Source organism: Myotis davidii, unplaced genomic scaffold, assembly GCF_000327345.1.
Source record: "Myotis davidii unplaced genomic scaffold, ASM32734v1 scaffold310, whole genome shotgun sequence".
In the NCBI taxonomy this organism is placed as follows: domain Eukaryota; kingdom Metazoa; phylum Chordata; class Mammalia; order Chiroptera; family Vespertilionidae; genus Myotis; species Myotis davidii.
This window is the reverse complement of record NW_006281927.1, coordinates 42,526-54,962: the sequence shown is the minus strand read 5'-3', so window position 1 is coordinate 54,962 and position 12,437 is coordinate 42,526. Positions and strand designations below refer to the sequence as shown.

The 12,437-nt window shown below is 38.5% G+C and overlaps 1 protein-coding gene across 1 annotated transcript in view; it reads left to right on the top strand.

Annotated features, from left to right (window-relative positions):
- MRPS31 (mitochondrial ribosomal protein S31) overlaps positions 1-12,437 on the top strand; it is a 57,562-nt gene that overhangs the window by 36,852 nt on the left and 8,273 nt on the right. The window lies entirely within an intron of this gene.

Sequence of the window (12,437 nt, the reverse complement as noted above, 5' to 3'; positions counted from 1 at the left end):
ATGCTTTTGTTCCGGCCCTCTGGTCCAGTTTAAGAACCCATTGTCGCCCTTGAGTCAAAATGTTTGCCCACCCCTGGTATATACAGTAATATAGCATACTGGATTTAATCTATTACACAACATGTATATTAAAGTTTTATGGTTTCTATATTCCGTAAGGTATCAGAGTATAGTAAAAAAAAAAAAAAACCCACAAAAAAACAGAAAGTAAAAATAGTTGTGCAAACCTGAGTATAGATCCTCAACTCTGTCAATTATTAGCCATTTGCCTTTGAGGAAGTTACTTACTTTGAGCCTTAGTTTCCTCATCTATAAAATTAAGGCTACCTCATTGGAAGACTATAAGAATTAAATAAGATAAAGTTATTGAGTTGCTCAGCACAGTTCTTGGCATGTAATGCATATGAATAAATGTTAGTTCCTTACCCCTCATGTATGATCATAGAATTTTAAATGGAGTGAAAAACTTAGAAAATACAAGGTGTAGTATTAAAGGAAGATTTCTTATTTAATGACACTTGAGTTTTCTAAGTCTTCATGGTTAAACACACGGTTTTAAAACCCAGTATTGAGTCCTGGCTGGGTAGTTCCGTTGATTAGAGCATCCCCCGCATACACCAAGGTTCGATCCTCAGTCAGAGCATGTACAAGAATCAACCAGTGAATGCATAAATAAGTGGAACAACAAATCAGTGTTTCTCTCGCTCCCTCTCTTGATCTCTCTCTCTCTCTCTCTCTCTAAAATCAATAAAAAAATTTTAAATGTTAAACTGAATATTGAGGTAGAATAACTTATGACTTTATTTAGATGAGACAAGTGAAGTATAGTTGATTAGGAGTTCAAGTTCCTAAGTGAGTTATAAACTTAATCTCTCCAAGCCTTGTCTCCCTCATCTATAAAGTGATGGGAATAATAATAGAACTTATTTTATAAGATTCATCTTAGAAACAAGTGAGATTATACAAGTAAAGCATCATCACTATCCTCTGGCTTTCAATAACAACAATATTGTGAGGAGATATACTGCTGTAACTATTTTCTGTTCTATACTCTAACCTTTAAAAATCTTTAAACATTTACAAGGATATTATGTATTTTCTAGAAACTACCAACTAAGGTAATAGGAAAGCATGAATTGATGGTTCATTGTCATCAACAGTAAATACTTAAGTTCATTAAATTCCCGAGTCCTTACTCCAAAGGAATTTATCTGAAATTTGACCTGGTTTTTGAATGTTTAATCTATAATAACACATTGTATGCGGGAAACGTATTTATACGTTTTACTTATACGTTTTACGTTGACTAGTAGTAGAGCTCAGGATACGTATTAATACGTTTTTTATAGACTAGCGGTAGAATGCGGGTAATGTATAAATACGTAAACTAAAGTTATCGTTATTTTACTGAACATTGCCATTTGCACAAAAAAATTAGCAAAAATGGCCCGCGCCACCTGTTAGCATGCAATAAAAACTACCGGCAAACAATGTGTTAACAAAAGCTTAATATGCAAATCAACCGAATAGCAGAACAACCATCCAGACGACCTTCCGGACTACCACGCTATCACACCACAGGCGCCAGGCCAGCCAAAGCAGGTGCGATGCGATTGTTCAGGCCATTGTCCCATGATCGCCCTGCAGAGGGAGGCCCAGGCCATCCTCTGCAGGGTGATTGATCACGGAGCCCCACCCAGGTGGGCAGGGCTTCCCTCTGCTGGGTGATTTATTAGGGAGCCCCGCGATAGATCTCCCCAAAGAGGGAGGCCCAGGCTACCCGGCCAGTGGCACTACAGCAGGTGGGTGTGGCCTCCCTCTGCGGGGTGATCAATCTGGGGGCCCTGTGATTGATCATCCCACAGATGAAGGCCCAGGCCACCAGCCAGTGACACTGTGGCAAGTTGCGGGGCCAGCCAGTGATCACCTTGCAGAGAGAGGCCCAGGCCAGCCAAGCCATCACACCCCATGCCTGTTGGCCGCAGAGAGAGAGGCAACCGATGGCGGGGGAAGGGGGCCGCACCGCACAGATGGCAAGCAGTGGCAGCAACAGGGGTGGGTCCAGCTGCCAGCCCCTGGGGGAAGGAAAGCCCTGATAGGCCCTGATTGCCAGCCAGGCCTAGGGACCCTACCTGAGGGGTCCCAGATTGTGAGAGGGCACAGGCCAGGCTGTAGGACACACAATACACACACACACACACACACACACACTGTACACAAATTTTGTGCACCAAGCCTCTAGTTTTTAAATAAGAAAAAAATGTTTTAAGTCAAGTTATGAAGATAAATGTGTTCCATATATTCTGTGCATATTATTGATACTTCATGGTCAGAAAAGGAGGTATCTCATTTCTAGTTCCTTCAGGCAATTATTTGAAAAATGGAAGGAACTATGGCAACTTTCTCACTTTGCTCACTCCCCTCAATACATCTTAGGAACCTCTGATTACTCAGAGAGACTGGCATTAGAACCTGGAGCCCCAACAGTTCAATAACATTCTTTTATATACTGGGTGTACTGGTTAATAATGCAGATTTTTTTCAATAGATGGAGTTACACATACGTTGATATATATGCGATTTGATATATATGCTATTTTGTTGTATTGACAGCAAGCTTCAAAACTTCATATATCAAATTTTCTAAAGGTATTAACATCATAGATATTTTTACGCTTAAAAATGTTGAATTTCGTGCCAAAAAAATCAGTAAAATGTTGCTTCAATGGCACAAAAGAAAGACTTTTTTGCATCAAATTGTGACTGGTGATGAAAAGTGAAATTATTTTGAGAATTCCAAACGCACAAAATCATGGGTTGATCCAGGTCAACCATCAACATTGATTGCAATGCCTAATCACTTTGGAAAGAAGACAATGCTCTGCGTTTGATGGGATCAGGAAGGTGTGGTGTATTATGAGCTTTTAAAACCAGTTGAAACCATTAATACTGATGGCTGCCAACAACAAATAATCAATTTGAACCACGCTTTGATCGTGAAACGACCAGAATGTGCCAGAAGACATGGCAAAGTAATTTTGCTTCATGATAACCCACCATCACACACTTCAAAACTAGTTAAAAGATCTTGCCTTGGAAGTATTAACCCACCTGCTGTATTCACCATACCTTGCTCCTTCAGATTACCACTTGTTCCGATCGATGGCACATGCACTTTCTGAGCAGCACTTCAAAACATACGAACAAGTGGAAAATTGGGTCTCTGAATGGTTTGCCTCAAAACAAGAAAAGTTCTATTGGGACGGTATCCACAAATTACCTGAAAGATGGGGCAAATGTGTAGCTAGCAATGGACATTACTTTGAATAAAGCACTTTTGAAGTTTCTCTTGAAATTATCGAGTTTTCTTTGACTACAAAATCTGCATTATTAACTGGTACACCTGGTATTTCTTATACTTAAATTTTAAGATTAATAAAATGTCATGCTCTATCAATAATTAGCTTCATGAAGTTTTACTTTGATGCTTTCAGGGAAAGATATTTTGTTTTATTTTTAGGCGTTCACCATTTCAGTTTTGGAACATAATACTGAAAATGACAAACAGCATGCCCTGTTTTACAATTTAGTTCCTAGTGTTGTGTTTTCCCATTACATAAAAAATATGGTTTATTGTTTTGCCACTTAAAATGTATAAATTTGACTACTTATTCAATGTAGGGTATTTTTTGTTAGTTTTTGTTTTAAGAACTGGTTTGTCCTCCTGTTGTGCTTTGCCAAATTAAGGGTGTCTGGAAATGTTATCCAAGAGTAATTTTCAATACAGGCTTCAGTGGACGAAAAGCTTAGTCATGTATGTTAATCATTCTTTTGTTTTTATTCACTTGATTTAAACTTTTTCACTTTTAACGTGTCATCCTTTGCTAGGTATCTAAAATATGTGCTATAATATGAGCTAGCAAGAATAATTATGAAAATTCAAAATTATCATAAAATTCTAAAGAGGGCTCTGTTGTTATGGTGGGTGGTAAAGTGTAGAAAAAATTAGGGCAAGTATAAAGATTATAGGGCAAGTATGTGTTATCTGAAATAATTTATTGGTTGTTTTATTGTATTTTTAATGTACTTTTTATTGTTGATAGTATTACAGATATCTCCCATTTTCCCTTCCTTTATCCCCCTCTTCCCAGCCCCTATCTATTGGTTGTTTTAGATGACATGATGGCCCATGAACAAGAGCCTCAAAGTACTGACAGGAAAAGAAATAATAGTTTTGACAATAAATGGGAGTGGAAAGAATTTATAGTGAACTGAATTTGCTTCAGTGCTGTCATATACCCTTGTCAAAAATAATTGATTATTGCTATTAACTGGGTTTACCCTTTTTTGTTGTACCATATTTTTAGCTGTATTCATTAATATTTCATTGCATTCAATATTATTTATCACAGAATTAAATTTGTTAGACACAAATTAACATGTTCACTTTAGTTGATTTATATACCATATGGGATTTTCTTCCTGTATTTAACTTCCCATTCTCTCTTATTTTCTCTTTACTATATTATGTTTTATTTAACTTATTAAAAAGATATTTTAAATTTCATAAACATATGGAAGTTTACTTGCAACAAAGTCAAATAATATAAAGGAATGGGGAGTTTACTTTACCGTATTTCTCTTTCCTTTTCCTGAAACAAACATTGTAAATAGTTTGATATGTGTCCTCTCAGTTCACTTTAAATGGCAGTTACGTATTTACCTTTTGTTTTGTTTTGACCTATATGGGGCCATAGATTGTCCTGAAGCATTTTTTCTTACTTAGTGATTTGTGTTGAAAACATTTGGTAAGGGATTTTATTTATTTAAAATCATGTTTCTTGGCACCATTGGGTCCTTCAACCTGAGAACTTTGTTTTTTCAATTGGGGGAAAAAATTTCAATTTTCTTTTATTATTTGATAATTTATATCTTTCAATCTCTCTTTTCTCTCTCTTCTTTCCTTTATTGATTAAGGTATTACATATGTGTCCTTATTGCCCCATTAACCCCCCTACACACACTCATGACCTCACCCTCTGGTGTCTGTGTCCATTGGTTAGGCTTATATGCATGTATACAAGTCCTTTGGTTGATCTCTCCCCTTTACCTCCACCCTCCCCTACCTTCCCTCTGAGGTTTGATGGTCAGATGGATCATAATGCTCTCTAGTTCCATCCATGCTGTTGCAAATGGTAAGAATTCCTTCTTTTTTACCGCAGTGTAGTATTCCATTGTGTAGATGTACCACAGTTTTTAATCCACTCTCTTTTAGTCATATCTTTGTTTTTCATAAAAAGGTGTTACTGGCTTCATAAATTGATCTAGGAAGTGTCCTTCCACTTTGTGAAGAGATTGTGTAAAATTAGTGTTTATTTTTCTTTAAAAATTTTATAAAATTGTCAAATGAAGTGATCTGGGCTTATGGATTGCTTTTTTTTTTTTAGAGCTTTTAAATTACACATTCTTTTCCTTAAATAGTTATAAAACTGTTCCATATTTTTGAGGAGGGTTGAGTTTTGGTAGTTCAGATTGTTGAATTTTTTAGTGTAAAATTGTTTGTAATGTTCCTTTACTATTCCTTTAATGAGTTTGGGATTTATAATAATAACTCCCTTTTCATTCTTAATATTGGTGGTTGGTGACTTCTCCGCTTTATTCTTTATAGCACTTAATTAGATAGATTTATCAATTTTACTAATTTTTTTAAAGAACAAGGTATTGGTATATTTTTAAAAAATTTTTATTGTTGAGAATATTACAAATGTCCATCCCCCTCCACCCGGGTCCCATCTCACCCCAGGCCTTCACCACCCTACTGTCTGTGTCCATAGGTAAAATCTTTGGTTAATCTCTTCCCACCCTTGAACCCCCTTCCCTCTAAGATTCATCAGTCTGTTTCATGTTTCTGATTCTATTTAATTCACCAGTTTATTTTCTTCATTAGATCTCTTGTTTGTGTATTTTGTTTTTTAGATTCAATTGTTGATAGATAAGTATTTATTGCCATTTTATTGTTCATATTTTTAGTTACTTCCTCTTCCTTCTCCTTTCCCTCCTCCTCCCCCTTCTTCTTCTCCTCCTCTTCCTCTTCCTCTTCTTAAAGAACAGCCTTCAACATTTCAAGTAATACTGGCTTGGTGGTGATGAACTCCTTTAGCTTTTTCTTGATTGTGAAACTCTTTATCCGACCTTCAATTCTAAATGATACCTTTGCTGGGTAGAGTAATCTTGGTTGTAGGTTCTTGCTATTCATCATTTTGAGTATTTCTTGCCCTCCCTTCTGGCCTGCAAAGTTTCTGTTGAGAAATCAGCTGACAGTTCTATGGCTGCTCTCTTGTAGGTAAATACCTGCTTTTCTCTTGTTGCTTTTAAGCTTCTCTCTTATCTTTAACCCTTGGCATTTTAATTATGATGTGTCTTGGTGTGTCTTTGGGTTCCTCTTGTTTGGGATTCTCTGTGTTCCCTGGACTTGTGAGTCCATTTCTTTCACCAGAGAGGGGAAGTGTTCAGTCATTATTTCTTCAAATTTTTTTTTCAATATCTTGCCCTTTCTCTTCTTCTGGCATCCCCAAAATGTGAACGTTGGTACGCTTGAAGTTGTCCCAGAGACTCCTTACACTATCTTAATTTTTTTTTCTCTTCTCATTGGGTGTTTTTTGCTTCCTCATATTCCAAATCGTTGATTTGATTCTCAGAATCCTCCACTCTACTATTGAATCCTGTAAATTATTCTTTTTTTATTTTCCTTTTTCTTGTTTTTCTGTCTTGTTTTGTTTTCATTTTATTTTATTATTTTTTTAAATCTTTATTGTTGAAAGTATTATATATGTCCCCTTTTTTCCCCCATCAACCCCCTCCAACCCACCCTTTAGCCTCTGCCCCAGTCTGCAATTGGTTGCTGCCTGTGCCGGGCTTGGAGGCATTTGGGATTAGTTACACTGTGAACCAAGGCTGACTACCCCTAGTGCTGGGATTTGTGCATGTAGAAAGAGGTACAGGCACACTGAGCCCAGTCACTGCTTGTTTGGGTTGTGTGTGGATCTGTGAAGAAAATCAAATACAAAATAAAAACACAGATAATCAAGCTCAATAATTGACCCTAGAAGCCTTTTTTCCCCCATCAACCCCCTCCAACCCACCCTTTAGCCTCTGCCCCAGGCCCTTACCACCCCACTGTCTATGAATCCTGGTCAGGGCACATGCCCTGGTTGTGGGCTCAATCCCCAATGTGGGGGCAGGCAGGAGGCAGCTGATCAATGATACTCTCTCATCATTGATGTTTCAGTCTCTCTCCCTCTCCCTTCCTTTCTGAAATCAGTAAAAATACTTAAAAAAAAGAGAATAATTAGAGCTAAGAGTTCTAAAAATACTATATATCATCGACTGATTTATTTTACTTAGCATGATATGCTTTAGGTCCCTCTATGCTGTCTCAAAGGGTAAAATATTCTTTTCTACTGGTCCATAGTATTATATGGTATAAATGTACCACAGCTTTTTTTATCCACTCATTTACTGACGGACATGTGGGCTGTCTCCAGATCTTAGCTATTGTAAATTGTGCTGCCATGAAAATAGGGGTGCAACCATTACTTCTAATTGGGGTTTCAGATCTCTTAGGATATATTCCTAGAAGTGGGATCACTGGGTCAAATGGCAGTTGCCTCTTTAATTTTTTGAGGAAACTCCATACTGTTTTCCATAATGGCTACACCAGTCTGCATTCCCTACAGCAGTATACTAGGGTTCCCTTTTCTCCATATCCTTGCCAGCATTTGTCATTTGTTGATTTGTTGATGGTAAACCATTCTGACAGGTGTGAGGTGATAACTCATTGTTGTTTTAATTTGCATCTCTCTAATGACCAGTGACTTTGAGCATTTTTCTCATAAGTCTCGTGGCCATTTGTATGTCTGCTTTGGAGAAGTGTCTAGGTCCTTTACATATTTTTTAATTGGATCGTTTGTCTTCCTTTTGTTAAGTTGTATGAGTTCCTTATACTAAGAGTATATTTTAGATATTAACCCTTTATCAGATGTATCATTGCCAAATATATTCTCCCATACAGTGGGCTCCCTTTTCGTTTTGTTGAAGGTTTCTTTTGCTGTGCAGAAGCTTTTTATTTTGATGTAGTCCCATTTGTTTATTTTTTCCTTAGTTTCTTTTGCCTTGGTGATATATCTTTAAAGAGATTGCTACGAGAGATTGTCTGGGCTCTCTATTCTGTTCCATTGATCTATATGTCTGTTTTTTATGCCAGTATCATGCTGCTTTGATTACTATGGCTTTGTAGTGTAGTTTGATATCAGTAGCATGATTCCTCAAACTTTGTTATTTTTTCTCAAGATTGCTGTGGCTATTCGGGGTCTTTTGTGGTTCCATACAAATTTTTGGAGTGTCTGTTCTAGGTCTGTCAGATAATCTGTTTGTATTTTAATAGGGAGTGCATTGAATCTTTGGGTAGTATGGACATTTTAATGATGTTGATTCTACCAATCCATGAACACAGTATACTCTTCCACTTTATATCTTTTTTAACATCCTGTAATTTTTCGAGTACAAGTCTTTTACCTCCTTGGATAAGTTTATACCTAAGTATCTTAATTTTTTTGTTGCAAGGGTAAATGGGATTTTTTTTTTTAGTTTCTTTTTTTGTAAGTTCATTATTGGTGTAAAAAAAGCCATCCAATTTTGGGTGTTGATTTTTTATCCTGCTACATTGCTAAATTTATTTACTAAATCTAGTAGTTTTTTTTCTGGAGTCTCTAGTGTTTTCTAGGTATAATATTATGTCATTTGCAAATAATGAGAGTGTTACTTTGTCCTTTCCAATTTAGGTGTCTTTTATTTCTTCTTCTTGTCTGATCCCTCTGGTGAGGACTTCCAGTACTATTTTGAATAAGAGTGATGAAAGCAGACATTCCTGTCTTATTCCTGTTTGTAGAGGAAATGGTTTTAGTATATTGAGTATAATGTTCGCTGTAGGTATGTCAAATATGGCCTTTATCATGTTGAGGTATGCTCCCTCTATTCCCACTTTGCTAAGAGTTTTTACCAAAAAAGGGTGTTAGACTTTGTCAAATGCTTTCTCTGTATCAATTGATGTGGTTTTTTTCTTTCAATTTGTTTATGTGATGTATCACATTTATTGATTTGCAGATATTGTACCAGCCTTGCATCCCTGGAATAAATCCCACTTGGTCATAATGTATGATCTTTTTAATGTATTGCTGGATGCAATTTGCTAATATTTTGTTGAAGATTTTAGCATCTACATTCATCAGGGATATTGGCCTGTACTTCTCTTGCTTTGTAGTGTCTTTGTCTGGTTTTGGGATTATGGTAATGTTGGCTTCATAAGAAGAGCTTGGAAGTGTTCCTTCCTCTTGAATTTGTTGGAATAGTCTAAAGAGGATTAGTGTTAGTTCTTCTTTGAATGTTTGTTACAATTCCCCTATGAAGCAATCCGGACCAGGACTTTTATTTGCTGGAAGATTTTTTTGATTACTGCTTCAATTTCTTCAGTTTTTATCAGCCTACTCAGGTTTTCTGATTCTTCCTGATTTACTTTTAGAAGATTGTATTTTTCTAGGAATTTGTCCATTCCATCCACGTTGTCCAGCTTGTTGGCGTATAGTTGTTCATAGTATTTCCTTACAATCCTTTGTATTCCTGTGGTGTCAGTGGTTACTTCTCCCCTTTCGTTTCTCATTTTATTTGGGTCCTGTCTCTCTGTTTCTTGACTAGAGGCCCGATGCATGAAAATTCGTGCAAAAGTAGGCCTTCCTTCCCCTAGCTGCCGGCACTGGCTTCCCTCCGGCACCTGGGACCTGGGCTGGCTTCCCTTGGGCCCCGGTTTCATCCAGAATGATGTCCGGAAGGATGTCCGGTTTAATTAGCATATTACCCTTTTATTATTATAGGTGAGTCTGACTAATGTTTCCTCAATCTTGTTTATCCTTTCAAAGAACCAGCTCTTTTAAATTAATTTTTTTGTATTTTTTTTTGTTCTCTATAACATTTATTTATGCTCTAATCTTTATTTTCTTTCTTCTACTTAAACTCTGGGTTTTTCTTGCTGTGCTTTTTCTAGAACTTTAAGTTATAGGGTTACATAGTTTATTATTAATTTTTCTTGTTTTTTTGAGGTAGGTCTGTAGTGCTATGAACTTCCCTCTCAGAACTGCTTTTGCTGTGTCCCATATACTTGGTGGTGTTGTGTGTTCATTTTCATTTGTTTCCGAGAATTTTTTTATTTCTTTCTTGATCTCATTGATGACCCATTCTTTGTTTAATAACATGCTATTTAGCCTCCATGTGTTTGAATGATTTTGGGTGTTTTTACTATAGTTGTTTCTAATTTCATTCCACTGTGTTCTGAGAAAATGCTTGATATGATTTCAATCTTCCTGAACTGGTAAACACTAGCTTTATTTCCTAACATGCGGTCTCTCTTTGTGTATGTTCCACTTGAGAAGAATGTATATTCTGCATCTTTGGGGTGAAATGTTCTATAAATGTCAATTAAATCCATCTGATCCAGTGTGTCCTAGAGTCAGTATTTCCTTGTCCAGTTTTTGTCTGGAAGATCTATCCAGTGAAGTTAGCAAAGTGTTAAAGTCCCCTACTATGACTGTATTGTTGTTCATCTCTCCCTTAAAATCCTCTAGAAGCTTTTTTTATTTATTTAGGTGCTTCAAAATTGGGTGCATGTATGTTTACCAGGGTTATATCCTCTTCTTGGATCAATCCCTTTAGTATTATGCATTGATGTAGTATTATGTTGTTGTCTCTTGTGGTGGCCTTCATTTTGAAGTGTATTTTGTCAGATATGAGTATTGCTACCCCAGCTTTTTTGTTTGTTTCCATTTGCATGGTAAATATATTCCATCCCTTCACTCTCATCCTTTGTGTCTTTTATCCTGAGGTGGGTCTCTGGTAGATAGCATATAGTTGGGTCATGTTTTTGTATCCACTTAGCTACCATGTCTTTTGATTGGGGCAGGTTGGTGCTAGTGCCAGGTCTTGGGCCTTTTATTGATAGGTTTGGGGCACGCTATCACCAGCTGCAGCTTGATTGAGAGATTTTAGCAAAGTCTGAAGCCTTAGCAAGGACAGGCCATTCACATGGAAAAGCCACTGCAAATAGGTTAAGTGGGTCTGCAAATTGGATGGAGCAAGGAATCAACAGGGTGGAGTGAACAGATGTGGCTACCAGTCAGCCTTGAGATCAGTGAGGTCCCAGCCCAGATATAATGACCCCTATGAGTAGCCCTGTCTTAGAGAAATCTGCCCCTGAGAAATCTGCTTATTCCAGACAATCCAGTTCCTCCCAGTATGTGTCCAGGTTCCCAGAGCTACTGCCCGGTGCTGGAGCTCAGACACAGTAGGATCTTGTAAATTTGTGTGCTGGCCCTTTAAAAGGAACTCCTGGGTCTCCAACAACCTCCATGTCCCTCAGCCACAATCCCCGCTGATTTTTACAGCCTATAATTTTGGGGACTTCTCTTCCCAGCTCTGGGACCCTAGGATGTGGTGTGGGGCTGGGACACCTTGCTCCTCATGGGTGGCCTCTGCAGAGACAATCTCCCAATTAAAAAAATAGCACACATGGGTGTTGGACCAACACATTCCATCCCTCCTCCTTTCAGTGTGCTTTCTTCTTTACTTCTCCAGTTGTAGGACTTCCATTCAGCCACCTTTCAGGTAGTTTTGAATGATGGCTCTGTGATTTATTTTATTTATTTTCTAGAGGCCCAGTGCACAAAATTCATGCACTCGGGGAGGATGGGTCCGTCAACCCAGCCTATGCCTTCTTGCAGTCCGGGAGCCCTTGGGGTATGTCCGACGGATGGCTTAGGCCCGCTCCCCGTGGACATTCTTAGCACCACCGCCACTGCGCTCGCCAGCCATGAGCCTGGCTTCAGGCTGAGTGGTGCTCTCCCTGTGGGAGTGCACTGACCACCAGGAGGCAGCTCCTGCATTGAGAATCTGTCCCCTGGTGATCAGTGTGCATCATAGCAACCAGTCATTCCACCCTTCGGTCGATTTGCATATCAGCCTTTTATTATACAGGATTTTATTTTATACTAGTAGCCCTGTGCACAAATCCTGGACTGGTAGGTCAATGCCGCCCTCCTGTAGCTCTCCAACTGCTGTCCTGCCCTCCTGTAGCTCCCCTGTCCCCCCCGCGACAGCTTGTTGCCCTGCCCTCTCCTGTAGCTCTCCACCTCCGCTTGCTTGCTGCCCTGCTCCATCCTGTAGCTCTCTGCCACCTGCTTGTAGCCAGTAAGTCGCTGCAACCCTCCTGTAGCTCCCTGCCCGCTGCCCCACTGTCCTGTAGCTCCCCCCCTTCTTCCCCCCTCATAGTTTGCTGCCCTGCCCCCTCCTGTAGCTCTCCGCAGCCCGCTTGCACCTTGCTGACCCACCCTCTG